Source organism: Pseudorca crassidens, chromosome 16 (genome assembly GCF_039906515.1).
Source record: "Pseudorca crassidens isolate mPseCra1 chromosome 16, mPseCra1.hap1, whole genome shotgun sequence".
Lineage (NCBI taxonomy): Eukaryota > Metazoa > Chordata > Mammalia > Artiodactyla > Delphinidae > Pseudorca > Pseudorca crassidens.
The window spans coordinates 53,857,960-53,873,534 of NC_090311.1; the positions used below are offsets into that span (position 1 = coordinate 53,857,960).

The following is a 15,575-nucleotide window of genomic DNA, read 5'->3' on the forward strand; positions in this document are numbered from 1 at the left end:
CAATGAGCTGTCTGACATGCTAAGATCCTAGAAAGAAGAGCTAGGCCTAATAGCAAGAAAGTATGGAGATGCAAATTTAAGCTTAATAGAGGAAAGATGTTTTAGGAATCAGAGATGCCTAAATATAGAAAGTGAGCTTCTCATTACTGCATACAGAGGTTGAACAGTCATCAGTCTGGGAGGTGATGGATAAAATAAAAATAAAAAAATTTAATAGAAATAATAATTTCATGTGTATAGTACTTGACATTTATTTATTTATTATAAATTTATTTACTTATTTATTTTTGGCTGCGTTGGGTCTTCTCACTGCGGTGGCTTCTCTTGTTGTGGAGCACGGTCTCTAGGCGCAAGGACTTCAGTAGCTGTGGCACGTGGGCTCAGCAGTTGTGGCTCATGGGCTCTAGAGCACAGGCTCAGTAGTTGTGACGCAGGGGCTTAGCTGCTCTGCGACATGTGGGATCTTCCCGGACCAGGGATCGAACCCCTGTACCCTGCACTGGCAGGCAGATTCTTAACAACTGCGCCACCAGGGAAGTCCTACTTGACATTTAAATAGTTGTTTTGGCACAATTGCCTCTTAAAATAGTCTTCAGGGAATTCCCTGGCGCTCCAGTGGTTAGGACTCCACGCTTCCACCGCAGGGGGCATGGGTTCAATCCCTGGTCAGGGAACTGAGATCCCACATGCCATGCGGCACGACCAAAAAAATAGTCTTGAGAGGTAGATAAAAAAAACTTCTGACTTCAGGTTCAAGATGGCAGATTGAGGACACACAACAGTGTGCAAAACAGATAAAAATGTCTGCCCTTGTGGAGCTCACAATCTAGAAATTACATAGATTTTATGTTATCCTAGAGACACTGGAAGAATTTAGGGATAGGGCAAAATAAGGTAATGCAGGGGGAAAAAGAAAGGCGATTATAAATGTCAAGAAAAAAAGGCAAGGGCTTCCCTGGTGGCTCAGTGGTTGAGAATCTGCCTGCCAGTGCAGGGGACACGGGTTCGAGCCCTGGTCTGGGAAGATCCCACATGCCGTGGAGCAACTAGGTCCGTGAGCCACAACTACTGAGCCTGTGCGTCTGGAGCCTGTGCTCCACAACAACAGAGGCCGCGATAGTGAGAGGCCCGCGCGCCGCGATGAAGAGTGGTCCCCGCTTGCCACAACTAGAGAAAGCCCACGCACAGAAACGAAGACCCAACACAGCCATAAATAAATAAATTTTTTTAAAAAAGGCAAAAGACAACATATTAAAAAAAAAAAAAAAGAAAAAAAGGCAAAAAAACCCAATCGAGGTAATATAATTATAGCATCCTATTGGTTACGTAGTAAACAATATGTAGTCATAAGAATATAAACACTGTTTTCAATTTTTAGAAACAATTTGTAGACAAAGCATAGAAACTCAGTGATGATTGAAGATAGAATGGCAATGTTAAGATTTTTGACAATATAAAAATAAATGTATAGTCAGTGGAATACTTGAATTAGAGGTGGGGAAATGAAATAACAAGTGGAGAAGTTAATAGTCTAATTCTCATACAAGATTGCTGAGATATTGACCAGAGTTGATAAAACAAACAAGGGATAGAAGAGTAAGTACATTGTTTAAATGTTCAAATGTAAACAGAAGAAGACATAGATAGACTAGACAGATAGATAGATAAGCAGGCAAAACAGAGAGGAAAAGAAAAAGAAGGGCATTTATGTGAACTAAATTTTCATTTTTCATACCGTGGAGTCAATAGATTACCTAAAATCTGTAAATCAAGAAACGGAATAATTTCAGAGGCTTACCACCTAAGTAAACAAAAATATAGGTGTTTAAAAGAGGTTGCCTTGAGGAAGTGAGTCAGGGGTAGAAAGGACTGGACCAAGAAACTTGTTTTTCATGACACATGTGTATAACATTTCTTTTTTTTTAATTTAATTTATTTTATTTTTGGCTGCGTTGGGTCTTCATTGCTGCGTGCCGGCTTCTCATTGCGGTGGCTTCTCTTGTTGTGGAGCACGGGCTCTAGGCGCGTGGGCTTCAGTACTTGTGACACGCAGGTTCAGTAGTTGTGGCTCACAGGCTCTAGAGCGCAGGCTCAGCAGTTGTGGCGAGCGGGCTTAGTCGCTTCGCGGCATGTGGGATCTTCCCGGACCAGGGATCGAACCCCTGTCCCCTGCATTGGCAGGCGGATTCTTAACCACTGCGTCACCAGGGAAGCCCAACATTTCTTGATTTAAAAAAAATGCAATGTAATATATTATTTCCATGTTGTTAAAAAAATTAAAATCTATCATACCCATTAAAATAGATGAAGAAACTTGGGCTCAGAGAGGTGAGGTGACTTTGTTTAGGTCACAACACTAGGAAGAGGAGGGACCAGGAATGGATGTCATATCTCACGACACCAGCTCCTCTGAGCTCTGCGGGGCTGCTCCAAACAGCCCTGAGAGCTCCTTTCACTCTGCTTCTATGATTCACCATCCATTCAAGCTGCTATGCCTTTGCACCTGCTCTTTTCTCTGCCTGGGGTGCCCCTCCCAACGTCTTTTGCTGGCATGAGTCTGTTCATTCTTCACGACCCAGCCCTACGTCATTTCCTCCATAACAAGGACTCTTCTCTTGTCCTCCTCTTATACTCTGTCCCTGCCTCTACTGTAATGTTTATTTATGATCCCACTGGATCGTAAATATTTGGCTATCCATCCGTCCATCTTTCTGTCTCATTTGCTAGTCTGTGAGCCCTTCAAGGCAGAGGTCTGTGTCTGATTCAACACTGTATCCCAGCTCCCACCCCAATGCCTGCCACTGGGTCTTCAAAAGTGTTTCTGGAATTTGTGAATGTGTGGAGCACATGTGTCTCTGACTCTAAGATTCTGGGCTGGTGGCCGAGCCCCAAACCCCGGCCACAGGCCTGACAGCTGTGGACGAGGCTGCTTTGTCAGGTTCATACTCATCCCTAAGTGACTCCCCCTCTCGCAGCCTTCATATTCTGTCACCCTCCTGTTTTATTGTTCTCCGCTCACATCCCAAGGCTTATCTGCAAATCTCCCAAAAGGCATGCTTTAAGAGCCAATTGGAGCCTTCCATCTGGGTTGTATTAAATCACTGACAGAGTTCTGTCCCCAAGTCAGCAGGGGTTGGAGGAAGGCTTTGGGGAAGACCTTTTCTCCTTAGAGGAACTGACTCAGAAGAAAAATAACGTGCTGGTGGGAGCTGCCCAAAGTGGTGGGAGCAGGGAGATGAACAGATTGGGCAGCTCTTGTTAGATATGTGTCCCCAGGCATGCTCTTGGCGACTCCGGGCCTCTGTCTTATCACCTGGCTCACAGGAGAGTGATACATGCTCTGGGCTGGTGGGGATTACAAGAGACAAAGCATGCAGATGTGTCTGGAACAGCACTGGCCCAGAGTCGGGGCTCAGTCTATGTGTGAGTCTTCCTTCCTCTCCAGTTCTTTTTTTCTTTTTCTCTATCTTTGCTTTTACTTTTATCACAGTGATCCACTAACACTGTTTAAGAGGCAAATTCTTCTTTTGTTACAACAAAAACTAGTTTCTTACCCCGTCCTCACTATTTATTTTTCCCCAGAGGCAACCACTCTCAACTCTTTTAAACAATGCTTTCCATATTTACTTGCATATTTCAAAATAACTTGCTTGTATTGGTACTTGTTTTTTGTTTTATTTTGTTTGTTTTGTTTTCAGGTTTCATCTTTTTAATCAACTCGGTGAAGGATGTCCTAAATGCTTCATGAAACACAACAGAATATTTTTTTCTTCCAGTATTAAAAAATATATATAGGGGAGTTCCCTGGTGGCCTAGTGGTTAGGATTCTGGACTTCCACTGTTGTGGCCTGGGATCAATCCCTAGTTGGGAAACTGAGATCCTGCAAGCCATACAGCTCGGTCAAAAAAAAAAAGAAAACAAAAAAAATACACAAATATTTTGAAGAAATTTCTATATAATCAGACAGAGATCGGGAGTATAAAACACCTCTAAGTAATCACGTTCTTGATTTCTTGTAGTTAACAGTTGGAATTGCTTCCTAACCGTGATTAAACATTGTGCACAGGTTTTTAAAATGTTCCTAGATACACATTTTTAAGAACAATCAGTCTGGCCAAACATTTTTTGCCAGAACCAATAATCCTGAGAGCCTGAACTAAAAATCTGGTTTAAAAAAAAAAAAAAAAAAAAGGAAAAATACCCATACTCTACAAATGGCTCAGAATTTGTCTTTAAATGGGAGAAAAATTTTAAAAAACACATGAAGCTTTCTGAAAGGTCTTTAACAAGGTACCTTGGGAGCTCAATTCAAAAACAAAGGTTGATGTACTAAAACAGATGTTTCAGTGCAGCTCCAAAAATCTTTATAAATACAGCCATTTGGAAGGATGGTCCTGAATCAGAAGAAGTTTCATTCCTTGTGTATCTATATTAGGTGTGCATGCCTCAACTCAGTTGTCATAATTGTCCCTGTAATTTCTTCCTGAGTAGCGGTCATGACCACCCTGGCTTCTGCCGCCATAGTCTCTAGACCTTCCATATCCATATCCTCCAGGTTGATTGTCATACCTGCCATTTCCACAGCTCTGGTCCCCACGACCTCTAGAGTAACTGTGACCATGCCCATAGGAACCCCCTCTTGTTCTCCAGGGCCGACTTGCCCATGTGGTCTACACGGATCTGACGACCATCCAGAGACTCTCCATTCACGGCTCTCATGGTGTCTGAGGCATGCTCTGGATTGGCGATAATGATGTAGCCTAAACCCCGGGATCGCTGAGTTTCCCAGTCCTTGACAATAACCACCTCAGAAATAGGTCTGAAGCTGCTGCGGTGGTCTTCCAGAGCCTGCTCATCAGTGTTGAGGTTGTGGGCTCCCATGAAGAGCTTCTCTTCTTCAGAGGACATGGCAGTAAATTTGAGTCCTGGAAATGAAGAAGTAAAAAGGCCAAAGAGACAGTTACCACCAAGGAGCCGAGAGACTGGACGCTCTTGGTACTTCTTGAATTCATCTACTGAAGGACATCTTGATTGATTCTAGGTTTTGGCAACTACGAATAAGGTTGCTATAAACATTTGTGTGTAGGTTTTTGTGTGGACATAAGTTTTCAACTCATTTAAGTGAATACCGAGGAGTACCATCTCTGGATTAGATGGCAAACCTACACTTAGCTTTGTAAGAAATTCCAGACTGTCTTCCAAAGTGGCTGGACCATTTTGCATTCCCACCAGCAATAAACGAGAGTTCCTGTTACTCCACATCCTCACCAGCATTTGGTGTTGTCAGTGTTTTGGCTTTTAGATAATTCCTGGTACCTCGTTATTTTAATTTGTTAATTCCTAATGACATATAATGTTGAGCATCTTTTCATATGCTTACTTGCCATCGTATGTCTTCTTTGAGGAGGTATCTGTTCAGATCTTTTGTCTATTTTTTGGTTTATTTGTTGGTTTTCTTTCTTTTTTGTTGTTGGTTTTCTTATTGTTCAGTTTTACGAGTTCTTTGTATATTTTAGATACAAGCCTCTATCAGATGTGTGTTTTGCAAATATTTTCTCCCAGTCTTTGATGTGCCTTTTCCTACTCTTAAGGTATTGAACTTTTATTATTATTATATGTTTAACGTCTAATAGCTCATTTTTGTTCTCTGGATCTTCTTTTTAATAGTTCCTTCTTTTTGTTTCATGTGTGGAATAATTCTTCTCATCTCTCTGAAAATATTCGTGATAGTTTTTCCTGAAGTGTTCCTCTCCCCGCAAGCCTCTGTTTCTCCCAGTTGCTTTTATTTCTTAGTAGAGGCTCTCCCCAAAACAACAGGTGATTCTTGTCTGTGTTCTTGTCTGAGGAAGACACCAAAATCTGACTGTACACTCTGTGTATGTTTGTGTTTTGGAGGTAGAGGTGTGTGCTTGGTGACTGTGGGCTTCTCTCTAGGGTAATCAGGCCAACATTTTTTTTTTTTTTTTTTTGTGGTACACGGGCCTCTCACTGTTGTGGCCTCTCCTGCTGCGGAGCACAGGCTCCGGACGCACAGGCTCAGCGGCCATGGCTCACGGGCCCAGCCGCTGCGCGGCATGTGGGATCCTCCCAGACTGGGGCACGAACCCACGTCCCCTGCATCAGCAGGTGGACTCTCAACCACTGCGCCACCAGGGAAGCCCTAGGCCAACATTTTGTTGGGGAGCCTGCCTACCCAGTCCTTGCTGGACCTTGTAAACATGGCTACTAGTAGTTTTGGATTTGAGTGGGGGAAGAAGACCGGCAGTTTCACCATCTAGTAAGTAAACTTCCATTTCATCCCTATTTTTAACACTCTACACCCATCTGTGTCTGCTGTCTTCCTGTCTGGATATCCTTATTTTATCTTCCCCAGATAGTGAAGCTTCAGGCTTCTACTGAGGTGCAGAACAGACAGTCCCCCACCTGTGTAGTGAGGGAGGGAATGGATCTGGGGTTAAACTGCTTCTTAGACTTTTTTGGGCATAATACCTTGAGTTTATTCCAAAGGAAAATTTTCATTTTCCCCAAGTGTTTTAACAGTCTACAAGAATAATATCTAATGTCTTTTCATGTTATTTGTAGACTTAAATTTTAAAATCAGAAGTGGTGATACTAGACAAGATGTAATTTACACTAATTTCTAATAATCTTCTTTTAATGAGAACTTGATGGTATTATTTTGTCACCCTAAAATGAGATTTTACTAAAATGTATATTTTTCTATCACTTGTTCATCCAAAGATCCAGCTTTTTTACCTTCAATCTGTACCTATAATGAATGAACTTGAACAAAAACTTCTATCAGAAAGTGTTTCTATATACTTTATTTTTAAATTAATTGTTATTGGAGTATAGTTGATTTACAATGTTGTGTTAGTTTCTGCTATACAGCAAAGTGAATCGGTTATGCATATACATATATCCACTCTTTTTTATATTCTATTCTCATATAGGTGATTACAGAGTATTGAGTAGAGTTCCCTGTGCTATACAGTAGGTTCTTATTAGTTATCCATTTTATATATAGTAGTGTGTATATGTCAATCCCAATCTCCCAGTTTATTCCTCCTCCTTTCTTTCCCCCCTATATATTTTAGTTGAGTAGATTCTTCAAGGCGTTCTAGGTTCTAGCTAGCATTATCTAGCATTTATTGTTTCTATGGATTTAAAAAATAAAGTTTCTATTTAGTTTTCATGTCTCCTTAGGCTCCTCTTAGGTATGACAATTTCTCAAACTTTTCAGGTTTTTTAAAATTATCTTTACAATTTTGAGAAATACTGTTCAGGTACCTTGTAGAATGTCCTTCAACTGGAATCTTTTTGATGTTTCTGTAGTGATTAGACTTGGGTTATGTGTTCTTGAGAGAAAGACCACAGAGGCAACAGCACCATTCTCATCATATTACATCAAAAGGACATGATACCAACATGGCTTGTCACCGATGATACTAACTTTGATCACCTGACTGAGGTACTGATTGTCAGGTTTCTCCCTTCTAAAGTGACTCTTTTCACCAGCTCCCAATACTGTCATCTTCGGAAGGAAGTCACTATGCACAACCCATATTTAAGGACTGGGGTGTTAGGTTCTACCTCCTTGAGGGCAGAGTATGTACATAAATTATTTGGAGTTCTTCTGTACAGGAGATTTGCCTAGTCTCCTCTGCTTGTTTATTTAATCATCATTTATATCAGTATGGGCATTTATTTTATACTTTGAGTTATAAATCAATACTACTTTATTTAGTTGCTCACACTGTTCCAACTTTGGCTGTTAGGAGCTTTTCCAGTTGGTGCCCTTGTCCTTGGACATGCCCTCACCATTGCGTGTGCATTATGTATGTGCAAGCACTTTCTTACTTTTCCATCCCAGGCTTGTTTGTATATTTCCTGCCCCAGTTCTAGAACCAGCCATTTTTCCGAGGAGTCCTGGTTCTTTTTATTGGAGAGAGGTATTAGAAACCGAGATCTGGGTGCTGGGTATGTTCATTGATACTGGGATGTTGTAGCTTCTAGGCTTGCTCAGCTGACAGAGCAAAAATTGTATGTGTGTACACTAAACCATATATATATACATATCTATGAATAGTTCTATCTGGAACCATCTGTATGGTATCTATACTAAGTTAAATATAAATTCATACTGTTACCTCCCACTCGAATCCATTAAGAAATGGATCATCCTAGCCTCTTCTTCTTACTTGTTTGTAACCTCCCACTCAAACGGTGAGAAACCAGTCTCCATGCATTTACCTAATTATTCACTTCCACTGCACATGTATAGCAGTATCAGAACTGTTAACCTGTAAACTCGTGGGAAAGCATTAGAGTGCAACTAGAATATAGTGATTATGTACAGTTTCTTTTGCCTTTAGTCTTGTTTCATTTCCAAAGTTACTTAGGTCAGCAACTTCTCCCTACCCCCCTCCCGCCCTGGCCCCTTTCAGTCAGGCTCATTTATACATTTGCAATAGAGTTAGATTGTTTTGTCACATTATACATTCCATCCTGGGGTCTGATGACCTCCTAAGTGATTTTTTAAAAATTTTGCGTATGTTAAGTTTCACTGTGCTATAAAGTTCTATGGGTTTTGACAAACGCACCATTACATTACATACAAGACAGTTTCAAAGTCCTTAAAAAAATCCCCAGTGGTTTACCAATTCATCCCTCCCCTGCTTCCTGGCAATTACTTTCTCTATAGCTTTGCCTTTTTTAGAATGTCATATATTTGGAATCTTACAGTATGTAGCCTTTTCAAACTGGCTTCTTCCCCCTAGCGATATGCATTTAAGATTCACCCGTGTGGAAATTCCCTGACGGTACAGTGGTTAGGACTTCATGCGTTCACTGCCGAGGGCCCGGTTCAATCCCTGGCCTGGGAACTAAGCTCCCACAAGCTGCACAATGTGGCCAAAAAAAAAATTCATCCATGTCTTTTCACAGCTTCATAGCTCATTTCTTTTTATCATTGGATAATATTCAATTGTATGGATATACAATTTTGTGTGTTTGTTTATCCATTCGCCTATAGAAGGGCATCTTAGTTGCTTCCAGTTTGGGGCAATTATGAATAAAGCTGCTGTAAACATTTGTGTGAGGGTTTTTGTGTTGGTGTAAGTTTTCACATCAGTTGGATAATTAAACAGACTTTTAACCGATCATTCTTCTTTTTGGCTTCACCTTCACACCCACTTCCAGAGGAAAGGGATGTCTTCTGTTTCCAAGCCTGTGAGGGGTTCTGCAATGTAGATCGACTTGCTTCTTGGCTTCCTACCTGCCCGTTGGTGATTCCGTCCCCTCTGGTCTGCTAAGTCATTTACACTGTCTAGTCAGCTTTCCACCCTGGAAAATTATGTCGCATAATCCCCTCTCCTTGTCCTATTATTTTTGTGGGTTTATATCTTGACCTTTTTATTGTCATTTTAGTGGGATGGAGTGAACACTCATGTCAATGTTCAACCCACCAGTTTCGGCCAGAAGTATCCCCCCTTCTTTTCTCAGAGGCAGAGATTTGATCTCCCTGGGGATGTAAAGTCAGGGCTGCTGTGACTCCAGTCCTGTGAGAAGACCCTCTGCTCCCAAACTCTCTCCCAGTGCCCGTCCAGTCAGGGCCTGAGTCCCAACCCCCTGCCCTTAACGGTCCCGACCTCAGGGCTTTGAAGGCCCGAACCTGTCGGGAAGGGAGGAGAATTGGCTCAACATTCTGAGCTGGAGGCCTCAGAGCAAGGTCATGTGTGGATAGGCTCAGCCTGGGAAGATGACACAAATGGTGAGACAGGAGGAAAGGGCAAAGAGAGTGAGACCCCATGAACAGACTGGAACCCAAACATTTTCTAGTCCCTGTTTGGTACGTCCACCCTCACCTCCCTAACAAACAATGTCTTACAGCAAACCTTCAGGGGGACGTGACAGAGGTGATGAAGCCAACTGCCCAGCCTCTGATATCCTTCACCCTGATCTCTTTTCACTCTATCCAGAGTGACTTCTTCCTTGGTGATTCCATCCCCTCAGAGCCCTCGCTCACAGCCAGGATCCTAAGGCCTCCCCCACGTCATAGCTCCAGCCACAGTCCCCTTCCCGAACTCCAGCTGAGTCGAGATGCCTTGCCCTGGACGTACCATGGCTATCACAGCCATGTATACCCTGTGCCACGCTTTCCCTCTTCCTTTCAGAGCCCATCATCTGTTTTGGGTTTCCTAAAGGTTCCTCCAAGTTTCTGGTTCACTTCTATATCTTCTTCTTATTTCTGAAAACTGTGATGTATTTATTTCGTAGCTTTTAAATATCTTTGCAATCGTTTTTTAGGTCTTGGGGTGAAGGGCTATGTGACATGAAACTTGAAAGAACAGTTATCTCCTTTGCTGGAGTTCATCTTTGAAGGGTCCCATGGTATTCCTTCAGCCCCGAAACCATCCTAAGATGGGTGAAAGTCTGCCTTCTTTGGAAAAAGATGTTTCCCAACCTCTTATGAGGGCAAAGTTCAGGGTCTCACAAGCACTCGGAAGTTTTTCTTACTTTATTTTATCTTTCATTCTTTCTCCTACATCATCTCTTATCTTTCAGAGGGGTTAAGAACAGCTTCTCAGCTCTCTGGTTTCCCTTCTGGAAAATGCACTGGAGGTTTTGTTACCATGGGAAGAATGGGATGAAAATCTGGTTCCTGGGATGACTCCATAGCTATTTAACCAATTACCAGGGGTTTATGCAACGTTCTCACTCTCCCCAGGCCAGTGTCGGTAAAGCTTTACTGCCTATGGGTAGAGCCCAGACGCCTCATCCTGTAATGAAAACCGTTCGACGTTTGTGGCATTTCCCTTATCTTGGGGCTGAAAAGAGTCAGTAGAGGTTAAGAGTATGGGCTCTGCATTCAGACCGCCTGGGTTCCCATCTGACTCTGACACATACTTACTGTGTGACTTTGGGAAAGTTACTCAACCTCTCTGTGCCTCAATTGCCTTCTCTGCAAAGTGGTGAGTGATGGTAATACTAGTATGTGCCTCATAGAGTTTTTGAGAAGACTTAACTGTATTTACAAGTGAAAAGGGCTCAGAACAGTGCCTGGTGCAGAGAAAGAGCTGTCAGCTACTATTATTACCTCCCTGAATCCCAAGGTAGACCCTCTCCAATCAGTCTGAACAACGCCCTGTTCTCCTCCCCCACTCTGAACTTCTGTTCACTAGTGTCTTCAAGGGCACAGAATAAATTCTCTTTCTTCTCTGTTCTCTCTTTCTCCTTCTTCTTTTCCTTCTTCTATTATCAGTTATACCTATGATTCACTGACCATTTGCTACAGACTAGCTACTTTTCAAGTGTTATTTTTTCAGAACTCACAATAACCCTGAAAGGCTCCTATTTTATGGATAAGAAAACTGAGCCTTAGAGAGGGGAAGTAAGTGCCTCATCCACTTAAATGCTAAGTGGCAGAGATGCGAGTTTAACTGCGTCCATCTCCTCCGTCTCCCATGGCAGGTTGTCTCTCCCTGCCTCATTATCAAACGTTCATTGTCCATCACCCCAATCTGCAAGGCCATGCTTGAGGTTATCCACGTTGTGAATCACATCGCTCACCATGCTTTCAGTTGCAAGTAATAGAAAACCAACTCCAGGCAGCTTAAACTAGAAAGGGAATGTGTTGTTCACAAAAATGAAATGTCTAGAGGGAAGGCAGACTTCAGGCACGGTGGATTCAACAGCTCATCAGTGTTCCCAAGGACCCACGTTTCATTGTCCTGCCTTCTTCCATATCTTGGTCTCATCATAACACTGGCTCCCGTGTAGCCTCAGGATGGCTGTCAGCAACAATCCAGGTGCCTTAAGCTAGATCCCTTCTCCCAGCCCCACCCCCGGCCCCAGATCCTGAGATGAGAATGTGAGAATAAGTAGTTTATTTGGGAAGATATCCCAGGAAACACTAGTAGACAGAGAAGGGAAATAGTCCATAAAAGGTTATCAAGAAAATTATCTTTGGGAAACTAGAGTGCAATCCTACTGAGGAATTTTGGGGAACTATGAATCAGAGTTACCCTACCGAGTGGACCAGCTACTCTGGCCTGTCCTGGGAGCAGGCAGAGGGGGCTCCAGCAGCCAGAAAAAGTTTCCAGCTGAAAAAAAAAACAGAAATCAAGAGCTGGCAATGGGCTATGGGACAGGAGATATGGGGAGGGCATGGTGTGCACCTGTTACATTGGGTGTGTGCTGCTTCAGTCATGCCCACGGGGACAGGGAGGGACCCTTCCCACAGCCATCACATGGTAGTCCTGGGCTGCCCTCCAGTTTGTCCTACTGAGGTCCCGTGCCCACTCCTGAACCAAAACCTGTGTCTGGGGGAATGCTCTGCCCTGGTTGTTTTCATCTTCAGTCCCTACCTGCCCAGTAACCCATCGCTCTGGCAAGAGACGGGGTCATGCTGATTGACTGAGGCAAAGCAAGGCCTCTTCCCAGTGCTGGGGGTAGGGTCAGTCCCACCAGAACTGCATGGCAGCTGCTCTGGAACGCTGGGAGAGTGGGAAGGATGCTGGGAAGCAAACGGCAAGGTTCATCACAGAAGTATTCCCTAGAACAAAAGGAATGGAATGGAAATAAAGCTTGGAGGAGGGGGAGTACTGCTTGAGTTCAGGGCTGGGGGAGGACTTTGAAAGTCACATAGCCTGGATAGGGAGGGTGGGAGGGAGGGAGACGTAAGAGGGCAGAGATATGGGAACATATGTATATGTATAACTGATTCACTTTGTTATAAAGCAGAAACTAACACACCATTGTAAAGCAATTATACTCCAATAAAGATGTAAACCCCCCCCCCCAAAAAAAACCCAAGAAAGTCACATAGCCTAATCCACCGGCGTGGCTGCAATTCCCTCCTCGTCTCTCCTCCATTCAGGCTCAGCTGGTACACCTCTAACCACGGAAGCCCGCTCACTCACAGAGTCTCTCGTCCCGTCGGGTGGGAATCTTCCTTTCTCTGTCGTCTCTGGTGTTTCCAGGACACATCTGCTGCTTCTGCCCGAAATCTGAGCCCTACAGGGACGTGTAGGCAGTGATTGCGTTTCCCTCAAGACTTCCCTGGAACAAAGTGACCACTTCCAGGTCTGTCAGCTCAGAGATGGGCTCCAACATCTGGAGTCGGGGGCTGGGGGAGGCCCTGGAGGCTGGCATCTTGGGGCTGGTGGAGCATCAGATGAGTTTCTTTCCTGGAAGCATCAGCCAGTCTCCCGGTCAGCCACAGTTTACTGCTCAGAAACCAATGGCTTCAGTCACAGGGAGGTGCCCCAGTTCCCTCACGGATGTGTTTATTTGGAGGATGTGGCTTCCCAGACACACACATACTCCGCCTGCCTTCCGCCCCTGCAGCTCCCACAGGAGCTTCGACGTGCCTAGCGACGGCCACATGCTCTGTGACTGTAGTTCCTGAGGTCTGGGCTTCTTCCATCTGGCCGCACACATCCAGGCTCCACACCCAGCCCTGGCCCTGACCCCCCGCACCATCTCAGAGGTCTGCAAAGGGTGAGGCAGTACACGACAACGGGAGGAGTCTGAGCTGGAGTCAGAAGCCCTGCAAGGAATCCTGCTCCACTAGGATGGGTGACTTTGCCTTTCAGAGGCACGGTTCCCCTTATCTGAAAAGCAGGGAAAGGAACTCATTTGCGGAGGTGCTCTTGGCATGTGAAAGTACTGAGCACGTGCTAGGTTCGTACCAGGCACGTGTATTAGGGTGCTTTATTGGTGAGGGCTTCCCTGGATGCGCCTCTGACTATCAGAATCTCTTGAGATGGTTCCCGATGCCTCGTTCTAGTGACTTTGCAGCTTTGAAGGCACCAGACGATAACTCTTCCGTCATGGAAATACTCCTCAACTCCTACCTTCCTCCAAGATGCTCTCACATATTGCTCAGATAGGCTAGTGGTCTTATCCTCTCCTAATCTCCAACTCTTATGGACCCTAAAGAGGACCTTGTAGTTCTGGATCCCGTCCTCTTCTTGGGAGCCATGCCCACTCCATTCCCATGTCTATAGAGGGAGCACCTTGCTGGATTATTACCCATCCTCTGGGTTTCCACTGACCTCAGGACCTTCCCATGACCTAAACTCGACCAAACAGAATTCTTCTCTGAGATTCTTTTTTTTTTTTTTTAATATATTTATTTTTGGCTTCTCTGGGTCTTCGCTGCTGCGTGCGGACTTTCTCTAGTGGCGACGAGTGGGGGTTACTCTTCGTTGCGGAGAGCGGGCTTCTCACTGTGGTGGCTTCTCTTGTTGCGGAGCACGGGCTCTAGGTGTGCAGGCTTCAGTAGTTGTGGCACACGGGCTCAGCAGTTGTGGCTCGTGGGCTCTAAAGGTCAGGCTCAGTGGTTGTGGCTCACGGGCTTAGTTGCTCCGCAGCATGTGGCATCTTCCCGGACCAGGGCTCGAACCCGAGTCCCCTGCACTGGCAGGGGAATTCTTAGCTACTGTGCCACCAGGGAAGTCCCTTCTCTGAGATTCTTCAGGTTGGAAGCAGACAAATCCTTCCTTCTCCAAGGAGGAGCTGCTTGCAGCCACATGGAAAACGCCAGCTTGCAGTAAGGAAGCAAAGCCGACACACAGAGAGAAACAGAACAAAAGTGATCTTCGGCCCTGTCTGTCCTACTGCGTAGTGGTGCAGACCATCCTTAAGATACAAGAGAAATGGCCCATTTCCCCCAGCCTCTTCTGAGGTACAGCTAATTGGACTGTGGGTGAACATCTTTGACCTGGGGGAATCAATCCAGAAGCTGGATTCAGTCCTATCAGATTGTGTCTCCTAGAATTGGAGCATGCCGTGTCGGGGTCAGATATTAGCCAGCGCTGAGCTCTTCAGGGGTAGAGCCTTCAGGAGCAGTCATGAGGATTCGTACATAAATAGAGACGAAGAGCATCCCCCGGGGGCTGAGGAGCCTGGAGCAGAGACAGGAGGGAGGCTGGGAGAGTGGCTGCTTTAGTTCCAGACAACTTTCCCTTCCTGTTTTCACACCTTGTGAGTCCTGCACTGCCTGGCCTCAGGCATCACGAGCTACTCCTGCATTTACCGGGCAAATCTTCCCCCGTGCCAGACCTACTTTGAAATGGCTCCTGTTCCATGCCCCCAGCTGTCCTTCTTTCAACACAGCCCAAGATGGAGGCAACACACCAGAGTCTGTTCACCCCTAGGGGGCGCTGGAGAACGGGTCCCTACAGGACGTGAAAATTTACACCGGGTCTTTTTTTTTTAATTGAGGTGTAATTCACGTACACAAATTCACCCTTTTAAAGTGTACAGTTTAGTGTTTTTTAGTGTACTCACAGAGTTGTGCAACCATCACCACTATCTGATTCCAGAGCATTTTCATCACCGCAGGAAGAAACCCCATACCCCTTAGCAATCATTCCCGGTTCTCCCCACTCTCTCCCCAGTCCCTGGCAACCCCTAAACTGCTTTCTCCCTACATGTAGAATTCCCTGTCCTGGACATTTCATATAAAATGGGATCATACAAAATGAATTCTTTTGTGTATGGCTTTTTTCACTTAGCAGAGTGTTTTCAAGGTTTATGCTATAGCATGCATCATACTTCATTCCAT

The 15,575-nt window shown here is 44.6% G+C and overlaps 1 pseudogene; it reads right to left on the reverse strand.

The window, feature by feature from the left end:
* Positions 1-4,354: 4,354 nt before the first annotated feature.
* Positions 4,355-13,286, reverse strand: LOC137208523 (RNA-binding protein 3-like; annotated as a pseudogene).
* Between the last annotated feature and the right edge of the window lie 2,289 nt (positions 13,287-15,575).